The sequence below is a fragment of the Anomaloglossus baeobatrachus genome, chromosome 2 (genome assembly GCF_048569485.1).
Source record: "Anomaloglossus baeobatrachus isolate aAnoBae1 chromosome 2, aAnoBae1.hap1, whole genome shotgun sequence".
Classification (NCBI taxonomy): Eukaryota; Metazoa; Chordata; class Amphibia; order Anura; family Aromobatidae; genus Anomaloglossus; species Anomaloglossus baeobatrachus.
Window position 1 is genome coordinate 358,966,960 of NC_134354.1, and position 10,926 is coordinate 358,977,885.

At 42.9% G+C, this 10,926-nt stretch overlaps 1 non-coding gene across 1 annotated transcript; it reads left to right on the forward strand.

Annotated features, from left to right (window-relative positions):
• The first annotated feature begins 10,437 nt into the window (after window positions 1-10,437).
• On the forward strand, window positions 10,438-10,510 carry TRNAV-UAC (transfer RNA valine (anticodon UAC)). Its single transcript has one exon. It is a non-coding gene; the product is annotated as a tRNA-Val (tRNA).
• The last annotated feature ends 416 nt before the right edge of the window (window positions 10,511-10,926 follow it).

Sequence of the window (10,926 nt, forward strand, 5' to 3'; positions counted from 1 at the left end):
TAAACTAAAATATATGAAGTTCTTGGCTTTGTTGCCGAATAGAGGGATGTTTTAGCTTCCATCACCAACAGAGCTACGAATTTGTTTTTTTTCCCCCTGGCGGTCAAAACTTGACTCTAATTGCCATTACTTTGCAGGATTTCAAAGGTTTCATAGTGTAGTGGTCATCACGTCTGCTTCACACGCAGAAGGTTCTGGGTTCAATCCCCAGTGAAACCTATCCCCAGTAATTTCCTATCGACTTGTAATATATGAAATTCTTGGTTTCGTTGCCAAATGACAATACATTTTGGCTTCCATCACAAAGAGAACTACGATTTTGGGTTTCTATTTTATTGACCGTTTTAGCAGAAAACATAACCCCATATTATAAAAATCCTATTTGTTTCAAAATATATAGTTTCCATAAATACAAAAGCAAAAGACCAAACTATGGAGAAAAAAGTAACACATTCAATATAAACTTCAATTTAAGCAAAATCCCTTTGTAGGAATAAAACTGGTAAAATATGTAATAATAATTGTAAATGTTTCATTAACCAAAAATACTTTCCTTCAGCAATAAAAAGGCCCCGTCAGTCACAATTCTGCTCTGCTAGCCAATACACAGTAACTTTTCGTCAGGTTTAATAGTGTAGTGGTCATCATTTCTGCTTAACATGCAGAAGGTCCTGGGTAGAGTTGAGCGAGGTTCGAGGTTCTCCAGTTATAGGCTCGAGTGATTTTGGGGGCTGTTCGAGATCGAACTAGAACTCGAGCTTTTTGCAAAAGCTCGATAGTTCTAGATACGTTCGAGAACGGTTCTTGCAGCAAAAAGCAGGGCTTTTTACAGCTATAGTGTGCAGGAGCCATCGCTGGCAGCCTGCCACAAGCTGGTAACCAAGATAAACATCGGGTATCCAACCAAAGCACTTTGGTTAGTAACCCGATGTTTATCCTAGTTACGTGCAGGAAGCCCACACTTCCCCGCTCAGCTCGCTCCGCCCCCTCCTGCCCGCGGCATGTACACACGTACACACGTATACACACACACACACACACACACACACAGACACACACACACACGGTCCCTCTCGGCTTACCTGCGGTCGGCCCGGGGGCAGCAGTCCTTGGCACTGGAAACTGTGGCTGCCAGCCCTTTAAGGCCCGCAGACCACAGCGTTCACTGTGTTCTCCTGCATTGAGCATCATCTGTGGGCGGAGCTACAGCCCGGCGTCCTGCTCGGTCGCACAGATGAAGGAGTCACAGTGCCAGCCAGCGACCCCCAGCACATCGCTTCCCTCCGGCGCTATGTGGGCCCCATCTGCACCGTGACCTGATCAGTATGTGGGACATCACTCCCTCCCCGCCCCTCCCTGTCCCCCTGTGCGTGTGTGGGCCCCGCAGAGCCGTGTGTGTGGCCCCCGGAGCCGCGTGTGTGGGCCCCGCAGAGCAAGGTGTAGGTTTGTATGTATGCATGCAGCAGAGAAGTATGCGTGTCTATATGTATGTATATATGCAGCAGAGCAGTATGCGTGTCTAAATGTATGTATGTATATATGCAGCAGAGCAGTATGCGTGTCTGTATGTATGTATATATGCAGCAGAGCAGTATGCGTGTCTGTATGTATGTATGTATATATGTAGCAGAGTAGTATGCGTGTCTGTATGTATGTATATATGCAGCAGAGCAGTATGCGTGTCTATGTATGTATGTATATATGTAGCAGAGCAGTATACGTGTCTGTATGTATGTATATGCAGCAGAGCAGTATACGTGTCTGTATGTATGTATATATGCAGCAGAGCAGTATGCGTGTCTGTATGTATGTATATATGCAGCAGAGCAGTATGCGTGTCTGTATGTATGTATGTATATATGTAGCAGAGTAGTATGCGTGTCTGTACGTATGTATATATATATATATGCAGCAGAGCAATATGCGTGTCTGTCTGTATGTATGCATGTATGTATGTATGCAGCAGAGCAGTATACGTGTCTGTATGTATGTATATATGTAGCAGAGTAGTATGCGTGTCTGTATGTATATATATATGCAGCAGAGCAATATGCGTGTCTGTCTGTATGTATGCATGTATGTATGCAGCAGAGCAGTATGCGTGTCTGTATGTATGTATGTATATATGCAGCAGAGCAGTATGCGTGTCTGTATGTATGTATATATGCAGCAGAGCAGTATGCGTGTCTGTATGTATGTATGTATGTATATATGTAGCAGAGTAGTATGCGTGTCTGTATGTATGTATATATATATGCAGCAGAGCAATATGCGTGTCTGTCTGTATGTATGCATGTATGTATGCAGCAGAGCAGTATACGTGTCTGTATGTATGTATATATGTAGCAGAGTAGTATGCGTGTCTGTATGTATATATATATATATGCAGCAGAGCAATATGCGTGTCTGTATGTATGCATGTATGTATGCAGCAGAGCAGTATACGTGTCTGTATGTATGTATGTATATATGCAGCAGAGCAGTATGCGTGTCTGTATGTATGTATGTATATATGCAGCAGAGCAGTATGCGTGTCTGTATGTATGTATGTATATATGCAGCAGAGCAGTATGCGTGTATGTATGTATATATGCAGCAGAGCAGTATGTGTGTCTGTATGTATGTATGTATGCAGCAGAGCAGTATATGTGTCTGTATGTATGTATGTATGCAGCAGAGCAGTATATGTGTCTGTATGTATGTATGTATGTATGCAGCAGAGCAGTATGCGTGTCTGTATGTATGTATATATTCAGCAGAGCAGTATGCGTGTATGTATGTATGTATGTATATATGCAGCAGAGCAGTATGCGTGTATGTATGGATATATGCAGCAGAGCAGTATGCGTGTCTGTATGTATGTATGTATATATGTAGCAGAGTAGTATGCGTGTCTGTCTGTATGTATGCATGTATGTATGCAGCAGAGCAGTATACGTGTCTGTATGTATGTATATATGTAGCAGAGCAGTATGCATGTCTGTATGTATGTATGTATGTATATATGCAGCAGAGCAGTATGCGTGTATGTATGTATATATGCAGCAGAGCAGTATGCGTGTCTGTATGTATGTATGTATATATGTAGCAGAGTAGTATGCGTGTCTGTATGTATATATATATGCAGCAGAGCAATATGCGTGTCTGTCTGTATGTATGCATGTATGTATGCAGCAGAGCAGTATACGTGTCTGTATGTATGTATATATGTAGCAGAACAGTATGCGTGTATGTATATATATATGCAGCAGAGCAGTATGCGTGTCTGTATGTATGTATGTATATATGTAGCAGAGTAGTATGCGTGTCTGTATGTATGTATATATATATGCAGCAGAGCAATATGCTTGTCTGTCTGTATGTATGCATGTATGTATGCAGCAGAGCAGTATGCGTGTCTGTATGTATGCATGTATGTATGCAGCAGAGCAGTATGCGTGTCTGTATGTATGCATGTATGTGTGCAGCAGAGCAGTATACGTGTCTGTATGTATGTATGTATATATGCAGCAGAGCAGTATGCGTGTCTATATGTATGTATGTATATATGCAGCAGAGCAGTATGCGTGTCTATGTATGTATGTATATATGTAGCAGAGTAGTATGCGTGTCTGTATGTATGTATGTATATATGCAGCAGAGCAGTATGCGTGTCTATGTATGTATGTATATATGTAGCAGAGTAGTATGCGTGTCTGTATGTATGTATATATGCAGCAGAGCAGTATGCGTGTCTATGTATGTATGTATATATGTAGCAGAGTAGTATGCGTGTCTGTATGTATGTATATATGTATGCAGCAGGGCAATATGCGTGTCTGTCTGTATGTATGCATGTATGTATGCAGCAGAGCAGTATGCGTGTCTGTATGTATGCATGCAGAGCAGTATGCGTGTCTGTCTGTATGTATGTATGTATGTATGCAGAAGAGCAGTATGCGTGTCTGTTTGTATGTATGTATGCATGTATGTATGCAGCAGAGCAGTATGCGTGTCTGTCTGTATGTATGTATGCAGCAGAGCAGTGTGTGTGTGTGTGTCTGTATGTATGTATGCAGCAGAGCAGTATGTGTGTGTCTGTCTATATGTATGTATGTAGCAGAGCAGTGTGTGTGTGTCTGTCTATATGTATGTATGCATGCAGAGCAGTATGTGTGTGTCTGTATGTATGTATGTATGCAGCATAGCAGTGTGTGTCTCTGTATGTATGCATGTATGATGTGTATCTATGTATGTCAGTGTATATGACTGTATAGATTTGTCTGTTTATATGTATTTTTGTGAGTTTGCCTTTAAATATGTATATGTACGTGTATGTATCTGTGTATGTGTGTGTGTCTGCGTGTTTATGGGGCCCACTGGGACTCTTCCGCCCGGGGCCCACAAAAACCTGGAGCCGGCCCTGCCTGCGGTGATGAAGTCCCGCCATCCCGACCTCAGCGCTGTCACTGTCCTTCATGGCCGCCGCTTGTCACATCACCTTCTCTCGCTTCCGACCCGAGACTCACTAGCGGTGACGTCACGGGCCTCTCGCGATTCTTGGCTGTGAAGGCGGCGGTCATAGAACTCAGTGACAGGGGCTGTCAGTGTGCTGGAGATCAGCGCAGGTAATGTACCTCGCTGACAGCAGCACTTGTCACCCCCTGCAGTGACCTGGGCTGACCCATTGATGTTAGCTCAGGTCACTGCACTGCTCTCCCAGCCAATGGGGAACATCCTGCTCTTCATTGACTGGGACAGTGTGGATCGTCATGGCAACCCCTTGGATTACACCAGACCTGGATTTGTTTTTCATTCTAATAAATTGGTTAAAGAGTTAATGTTTTGGGGAGTGTTTTCTCAAATAAAAATGTGTTTGTCGTCTATTTTTTTTTATTACTGACTGGGTTGGTGATGTCGGGTATCTGATAGACGCCTGACCTCACCAACCCCAGGGCTTAATGCCAGGTGACATTACACATCTGGTATTAACCCCATATATTACCCCGTTTGCCACCGCACCAGGGCGCGGGATGAGCTGGGGCGAAGCACCAGGATTGGCGCATCTAATGGATGCGCCACTTCTGGGGCGGCTGCGGCCTGCTATTTTTAGGCTGGGGAGAGTCCAATAACCATGGACCTCCCTAGTCTGAGAATATCAGGCCTCAGCTGTCTGCTTTACCTTGGCTGGTGATCCAATTTTGGGGGACCCCTACGTGTTTTTTTTTTTTTATTATTTATTTAATTTAAAATAACAGCGTGGGGTGCCCTCAGTTTTGGATTACCAGCCAAGGTGAGGTTGCCAGCTGTGGCCTGCAGGCTGCAGCCGTCTGCTTTACCCTAGCTGGCTACAAAACTAGGGGGAACCCTACGTCATTTTGTTTTCATTTTTTTGGCTAAATACAAAGCTAAGCACCCCTTAGTGCCACATGAAAGGCACCAAAGGGTGCTCCACTTTTTCTCCACTTCTTCTCCACTTCTCCACTTTTTCTCCACTTTTTCTCCACTTTTTATCCATTTTTTTCTCCACTTTTTATCCACTTTTTCTCCATTTTTTTCTCCACTTTTTCTCCACTTTTTCTCCACTTTTTCTCCACTTTTTCTTCACTTTTTCTCCACTTTTTATCCATTTTTTCTCCACTTTTTCTCCACTTTTTCTCCGTTCTTTTTCTATGTTCGGTCTACCCATTAGCTCTGCCATACATACTGTAGGGTGCTCCACTTTTTCTCCACTTTTACTCCACTTTTTCTCCACTTTTTCTCCACTTTTTCTCCACTTTTTCTCCATTTTTTTCTCCACTTTTTATCCACTTTTTCTCCACTTTTTCTCCACTTTTTCTTCACTTTTTCTCCACTTTTTATCCATTTTTTCTCCACTTTTTCTCCACTTTTTCTCTGTTCTTTTTCTATGGTCGGTCTACCCATTAGCTCTGCCATGCATACTGTAGCTCTACACCTACTGCACATGTTACTTTATGATTGACATCTTTTTCGTACCAGAGCTGTCTAAGCCTACTCTGACCCCATATTTGTCATTACTATATTGTCCTTGTACTGTATTATGACATTTGTATCATGTGTTTCATTTCTTGCTGTGTTGCAATTTTTTTGCTGCATCCCAATTGTACCTCTACATTGTTCGAGTTTATGTTATTGTTCTCTCACTCTTATGTGATACTGATTATTGTCATTTTTCATGATTACATGCAGATAAGTCCAATCTGACGAAGGCTCAGGCCGAAACGTCATTTGTAACTTGTTTTGGACAAAAACATATATGCTTATGAAATTTTTTTTTTTCTTAATACGGACCAATAAAGAGTGATTTTGCATTACTATTAGTTGTGACTTACTGACTTAGTCTGGGAGATTTAGAGTGCCGAGGTTACTCACTAATTTTATCTATTATTACCTCTGAGCACCTATATACCAGTGAGCAGAGCTTCCTCTACAGTAGTTCTCCTGATTAGGCATGCCCTTACCTCATGAGCAGGGCATTGCAGCTTTGGTAGCAACCATTGTGTAGTTATTAATATTTATAAAATAATTATAAAAAAGAGCCTGAGGGGACCTCCACATTGGATCCCCAACCACGGTAAAGCTGCCAGCTGTGGTTTTCAGGCTACAACCGTCTGCTTTACCTCAGCTGGCTATCAAAAATGGGGGGACCCAACGTCATTTTTTTTTTTAACTATTTTTTAAATAGAAAAAATTAATGGGCTTCCCTGTATTTTGATTGCCAACCAAGGTAACGGCAGGCAGACTGGGGTGGCAACCCATAGCTGTCTGCTTTATCTGCACTGAGAATCAAAAATACCGCGGAGCGCTACGTCATTTTTTTAAAGATTTATTTTTACAGCACTGTGATGTCCAGCAATCAAAATACAGGGAAGCCCATTTTGTTTTTAGTTATTTAAATAAATAATTAAAAAAAAATATATATGGGCTCCCGCTGCATTTTTTGTATTGCTAGGTAAGGGTAATCCAAGCAGCTACTGGCTGCTAACCCCCACTGCTTGGTGTTACCTTCACTGGCAATGGAAAATCCAGGGAAGCATTTTTTATTTTTTTTGCCAAAAAACTACAAAAAAAGGACGTGAGCTTCGCCATATTTTTGTATGCTAGCCAGGTATAGCAGGCAGGTGCTGGAAGAGTTGGATACAGCGCCAGAAGATGGCGCTTCTTTGAAAATGCCATTTTCTGAGGCGGCTGCAGACTGCAATTCGCAGCAGTGGGGCCCAGTAAGCTCAGGCCAACCTGTGCTGCGGATTCCAATCCCCAGCTGCCTAGTTGTACCTGGCTGGACACAAAAATGGGGCGAAGCCTACGTCATTTGTTTTCTAATTATTTAATGATATTCATGAAATAATAAAAAAAGGGCTTCCCTGTATTTTTGGTTCCCAGCCGGGTACAAATAGGCAACTGGGGGTTGGGGGCAGCCGTACCTGCCTGCTGTACCTGGCTAACATACAAAAATATGGCGAAGCCCACATAATTTTTTCAGGGGGCAAAAAACTTCTGCATACAGTCCTGGATGGAGTATGCTGAGCCTTGTAGTTCTGCAGCTGCTGTGTGTCTGTATGGAGAAGAGCAGACAGCAGCTGCAGAACTACAAGGCTCAGCATACTCCATCCAGGACTGTATGCAGAATTATTTTGCCCACCAAAAAAATGACGTGGGCTTCGCCATATTTTTGTATGCTAGCCAGGTACAGCAGGCAGCCACGGGCTGCCTCCAACCCCCAGTTGCCTATTTGTACCCGGCTGGGAACCAAAAATATAGGGAAGCCCGTTTTTTTTAATTATTTCACTTATTTCATGAAATAATTAAAAAACTAATGACGTGGGCTTCGTCCCATTTTTTGTGTCCAGCCGGGTACAACTAGGCAGCTGGGGATTGGAATCCGCAGCACAGGTTAGCCCGAGGTTTCTGGGCGCCTCTGCTGCGAATTTCAGTCCGCAGCCGTCCCAGAAAATGGCGCTCTCATAGAAGCGCCATCATCTGGCGCTGTATCCAACTCTTCCAACAGCCCTGGAGCCGGGTGGCTTGTTGGGTAATCATGAGTTAATACTGGCTTTGATTTACTAGCCATTATTAAGCCAGAGATTCTTAATGTCAGGCACGTTTGACCCGGCCATTAAGAATCTCCAATAAAGGGTTAAAAAAAACACCACACAGAGAAAAAAATACTTTAATAGAAATAAATACACAGACACATTAGAGACTCCATCTTTATTACCCCCTGTCAGCCCTCCACGATCCTGCTCTTCTGTCTTCTTTCTTTCTAGTGTAGTAGTAGTGACGATTGTAGTGAGGATGAGGTTCACCAGCTCATCACTTGGGGCTGAGGAACCTCATCCTCACTACAATCCTCACTAGTGTAGTAGTAGTGACGATTGTAGTGAGGATAAGTTTACCCAGCTCATCACTCGGGGCTGAGGAACCTCATCCTCACTACAATCATCACTAGTGTAGTAGTAGTGACGATTGTAGTGAGGAAGAGTTTACCCAGCTCATCACTTGGGGCTGAGGAACCTCATCCTCACTACAATCATCACTAGTGTAGTAGTAGTGACGATTGTAGTGAGGATGAGTTTACCCAGCTCATCACTTGGGGCTGAGGAACCTCATCCTCACTACAATCATCACTAGTGTAGTAGTAGTGACGATTGTAGTGAGGATGAGTTTACCCAGCTCATCACTTGGGGCTGAGGAACCTCATCCTCACTACAATCCTCACTAGTGTAGTAGTAGTGACGATTGTAGTGAGGATGAGATTACCCAGCTCATCACTTGGGGCTGAGGAACCTCATCCTCACTACAATCCTCACTACAATCGGGAATCAGCGTGCAGCCTTCACTCCGTGAGTGATCAGTGCTGGCTGTCAGCGGTAACAGCGGTAACGCTGACAGACGCGTTACCATAGCAACGGTGCTCTCGGAGCCGCGGTTAGCGGTGACGTCACCGCTAACTGCGTTGCTATGGCAACGGTGATCTCCGTTAATGACTGGCTGTGTCAGCCGGTAAATAACGGAACTGGGAGTCGACCGTGTGCTAGAGCATGTCGCCGGTACACGGCGATACACATATGTGCACCGTGTACCGGAGAGATGCACTCGCAGGTCCTACATGACGCGTCATAGTCATGTGACCAGTCTGTAGCCAATGAGATAATAGCCACGTGACTGGTCACATGGCTATTTTGACGTCATGATAGGTCCTGCATCTCAGCTGGCAGTGCTGGTCACGGGGAGGATTCAGCGATCATTGGATGGAATAGCGGCAGGAGACAGAGTACAGGAGGGATCGCGGGGACCGGTAAGTGTTATGGCAATGTTTATTAACTGTTTGTGTACATTTATAATGCATTTTTATGTGTTTGTGATTGCCTCCCATTATAGCCTATTGGTTCGAGTTCGATTCGTTGAACGTTCGACGAACCGAACTCGAACGGGACCCCCGTTCTGCGAACCGACTCGAGCCGAACCGCGACCGGTTCACTCATCTCTAGTCCTAGGTTCAATCCCCAGTGAAACCAATCTGTTCTTAGTGTTGAAATAATACGCTATCCAACTCCAATATATGAAGTTCTCGGCTTTGTTGCCGAATGACGGGATGTTTTGGCTTCCATCACAAACAGAACTACAAATTATTTTTTTTTTTTCCCCTGGCGGTCAAAACTCGTCTCTAAATGCCATTACTTTGCAGGATTTCACAGGTTTCATACTGGAGTCGTCATCACGTCTACTTCACACGCAGAAAGTCCTGGGTTCAATCCCCAGTAAAAACAAGCCGTTTTCGCTGTTGAAGTAATTTGCTATCAACCTGTAACATATGAAATTCTTTGTTTTGTTGCCAACTGATAATATATTTTGGCTTCCATCACCAAGAGAACTACGATTTTGGGTTTCTTTTTTATTGACCATTTTAGCAGAAAACATAATCCCATATTATAAAAATCCTATTTGTTTCAAAATATATAGTTCCCATAAATACAAAAGCAAACAACTAAACTATGTGGAAAAAAGTAACACATTCAATGTAAACTTCCTTTTAAGCAAAATCCCTTTGTAGGAATAAAACTGGTAAAATATGTAATAAAAATTGTAAATGTTTCATTAACCAAAAATACTTTCCTTCAGCAATAAAAAGGCCCCGTCAGTCACAATTCTGCTCTGCTGGCCAATACACAGTAACTTTCCATCAGGTTTCATAGAGTAGTGGTCATCACGTCTGCTTTACACGTAGAAGGTCCTGCGTTAAATCCCCAGTAAAACCAATCTGTTCTTGGTGTTGAAATAATACTCAATTAAACTACAATATATGAAGTTCTTGGCTTTGTTGCCGAATGATGGGATGTTTTGGCTTCCATCCCCAACAGAGCTATGAATTTGTTTTTTTTTTTCCCTGGCGGTCAAAACTCGTCTCTAATTGCCATTACTTTGCAGGCTTCCAAAGGTTTCATAGTGTAGTGGAAATCACGTCTGCTTTACACGCAGAAGGTCCTGGGTTCAATCCCCAGTGAAACCAATCTGTTTTTGGAGTTGAAGTAATTTCCTATCGACTTGTAATATGTGAAATTCTTGGTTTCGTTGCCAAATGACAATTCATTTTGGCTTCCATCACAAAGAGAACTACGATCAATATAAACTTCAATTTAAGCAAAATCCCTTTGTAGGAATAAAACTGGTAAAATATGTAATCATAATTGTAAATGTTTCATTAACCAAAAATACTTTCCTTCAGCAATAAAAAGGACCCGTCAGTCACAATTCTTCTCTGCTAGCCAATACACAGAAAATTTTTGGCAGGTTTCATAGTGTAGTGGCCATCACGTCTGCTTAACATGCAGAAGGTCCTGGGTTCAATTGCCCCAGTGAAACCAATCTGTTCTTAGTGTTGAAATAATACGCTATCCAACTACAATATATGAAGTTCTCGGCTTT